Here is a 3351-nt window from a genome sequence, read left to right on the forward strand (position 1 = left end):
TGGACAATAAACTTCATATGAATGAACTCTGTCCTGCCACAAAAAACTCAAAAGGACTCTGGGTTGCATCAACAGCATCACCAGCAGAGGTAAAAAAGTCATTGTCCCACTCTACTCAGCTCTTGTCAGGCCACACCAGGAATGCTGTGATTAGTTTTTGTCCATGTTGTACTAAAAATTTGTGGACAGACTGGGGAGGATCCACAGAAGGGCCACAAAGATTATCCAAGGTCTGGGAAACCTGACACGTGAGGAAAGACTGAGACAAACTGGGTCTGTTCATCCTCGAGAAAAGAAGGCTCAGGGGAGAGCTTGTCACTGTGTCCCAGTGTTTAAAGGGTGACTGAAAGATGGAGACTCCTGTTTTATGAGCCTGCACCTGGAAAAGATGAGGGGTAATGAGTACAAGTTATTCCTGGGGAAGTTCTGATCGGACACAGGAGGAAAATTTTGCCCAATGAAAGAAGTGAGCCATGGAATGATGTCCCCAGGGAAGTGGTGGGTTCCACAACACTGGACAATTTTAGGATTCAGCTGGATGGGGTGCTGGGCCATTCTGTCCTGATCCTGCTTTTGCCAAGAAAGGTTGGACCAGATGATCCTCCAGGCTCCTTCCAACCTGGCATTCTGTGATTCCATGATTGTAAAATAGGATTCCTTGGGTAGATCAAGGAAAGAGTGTTGGACTGAGTTCAGAGGTGTCCATGAAGATGCTCCGAGGGCTGGAGCCCCTCTGCTCTGGAGCCAGACTAGGAGAGCTGGGAATGTCCAGTCTGGAGAAGAAAAGGCTCCAGGGAGACCTAAGAGTCCCTTCCAGGGCCTAAAGGAGCTCCAGAAGAGCTGGAGAGGGACTTAGGACAAGGGATGGAGGGACAGGACAAGGGGAAAGGCCTTAAGCTGCCAGAGGGCAGGGTTAGATGGGATACTGGGAAGAAATTCCTCTCTGGGAGCATGATGAGGTGCTGGAATGGAATTCCCAGAGAATCTGTGGCTGCCCCATCCCTGGAAGTGTTCAAGGACAGGTTGGACAGGGCCTGGATCAACCTGGTCTAGTGGAAGGTATCCCTACCCATACCAGGGGGTGGAACTGGATGATCTTTCAGGTCCCTTCCAACCCAAAAAATTCCATGATTCTGGTGAAATAAAGAAGAAAACAAATATTGCCCATTAAAATCTGAAATTGTCCTGCTTGCTGTGATTCAGCAGCTGCTCCTACGACAAAGCCCTGTCTGGACACTGAGTCATAAAAGGACTTTATTTTTCTGGGAATCATCCCTAGAATCCCACAGGCCAAGCTTTTCAGCAACAAGTACCTCAGCTGTGTGTATGAGACATTCCTGCTGCACGGGATGGACACAGGGCACTTCCTTCGAGATTGTTGTGCTACAAGATCCCTAAAAATAGAGCATAAATGGGTGTGCCTTGATCCTGATGTTTCCTAAGCATCCCGACTGTGTCCCAAGGGTAGGTTTTCTAGGAAGCAGAAGCTTGGAATTATACACAGTGAGTATCTGAATCAAAAAAAAGAAGTGGGTGATTTCCAGCTTGATTGGTACAGAACTGAAAGTTGAGTTGGTTCAGTTTGGGGATTTCCTTTCATGGTTTTTTCACTTGTAATTGAGTGTTTTGTTTCACTTTCAGGTTGTTAAAGTGTTTCAGAAAAGCCTTTTTCAGCTGGAGGCTGAAAATTTAAAACAACCCTGTATTTCTTTTAGAGAGGAGAAGTCAAAAAGCATTTTTCTTCCACGGGGTTTTATTAGATATTTTCCAAATATTTCAATAGTAAATTTATAGCACCCAGGGCATAACTTAATGTATTTACTGATTGAAGGGAATGACCCAATTCAACCCAATTGAAACCAGTTAAAGGATCATTTTGATCCCTTTGGAGGTCCATTTTTAGTTTTAATTTAGTTAAGTAAAAAGAATAAAAAAAAACCACACAAAAAAAACCCCAAACCAAATACCCCCAAACCAAACAACCACCCCAAAAGTCCATTCAGATACAGCCAGAAAGAGTTTAACCAAAAAGAATTGTTGAAATAAAGGCCTTGCCTGGTCAGCTTGCCAAAAAAAGCTTCAATAAAAGTAACCCAAACTCTCCAGAGCATCTTCAAAACCTTTTCAGACCCACTAAAGCCGGTCCTTTGCAAATCCCTTCCACAGCACCAAATTAAGTCTCAGTTTAACGAGGCAGATTAAGAGAGTTGATTAAAAGATTTGATGAAAAAAGATTTGATAAAAAAGGGAAAAAACCACCTTTGAGCTCCTCCTTAGGTGGATAAACTTCCTTCTTACACTTGCCAAGAAGGGAATCACCATTTTCTGCACAAAATATGTTTTTATAGGAAAAACAAAGCAGATAATAAAATCAGTTTCTCCAACATTTGAAAGCCACTGGAGCTTGTTGTGTTTTATCCTGTCCCTCTCACTCTATATAGCAAATTTTTAAACAACTTTTTTCTTTTTAAATTTACATGCACATTAAACTTTTCTGGGTTTTTAGGGGAGTTTCTTTTAAGGCTCTTTCTTACCACATCACCAGCAGAACTCTTTGCTGGTAAGCACTTTTTAAAATAATCTTCTCCCACGTGTAACCCAACAATAAACTGCTCAGAGAACGAGCTGGTAAATCTTAATGCATCTGGAAAGAAATGGGGCCCTGATAGGACAAAGGGATTTAAAAAAAAAAAAAGAGAGAGAGAAAGACTAAAAGATTCTCTCAGGTTGATTTTTTATTAAGGACCTCGACACTGGAATTCAGAAAATGAGGATATTTTGTTCTGGTTCTTGATGTGTTCCTGTAGTTTCCTTAGGGAATGATGGGAAAAGGGGACAGGCAAGGGAATGCTAAATGACAGGGAAGCCATAGGAGCATTTTGCTGAGACTGACAGGGAATAGAAGGGCCTGATGTTTAATCACCATTTTTATTGGCGACTGAAGTGTCCCTCGGTCTCTCTTCATCCAGAAGACTCATCATAGACTCACATGGGGCTCAACAAGATTCCCGAGTGCAGCTGAGAAAGGAATTGTATCCTGGTGCACTGGGGTGGGACCTGCAGGATGAATAAACAACCAAAAAAAATCCCACCTGCCTTCACAAAGCAAAAAAAGTCCTGTTTGAAGCTCGTCCTGGTGTTGTGAAGGTGGTGCCTTTGGCAAGAGCAGCTGTAACTCAGCACTGGAGAGACGGATCATTCCTTGTTTCTCTGAAGCACCTTCCCATCCAGCCCTCTTTAGTGCATTCTTCCATTCCCTTCCACAGAGAAGCTGTGGATTCCCATCCCTGGAAGTGCTGGATGGCACTTGGAGCAACCTGGTCCAGAGGAAGGGTCCCTGCCCATGGCAGG

Source organism: Neopelma chrysocephalum, unplaced genomic scaffold (assembly GCF_003984885.1).
Source record: "Neopelma chrysocephalum unplaced genomic scaffold, ASM398488v2 Primary Assembly neopelma1_129, whole genome shotgun sequence".
NCBI classification, from domain to species: domain Eukaryota; kingdom Metazoa; phylum Chordata; class Aves; order Passeriformes; family Pipridae; genus Neopelma; species Neopelma chrysocephalum.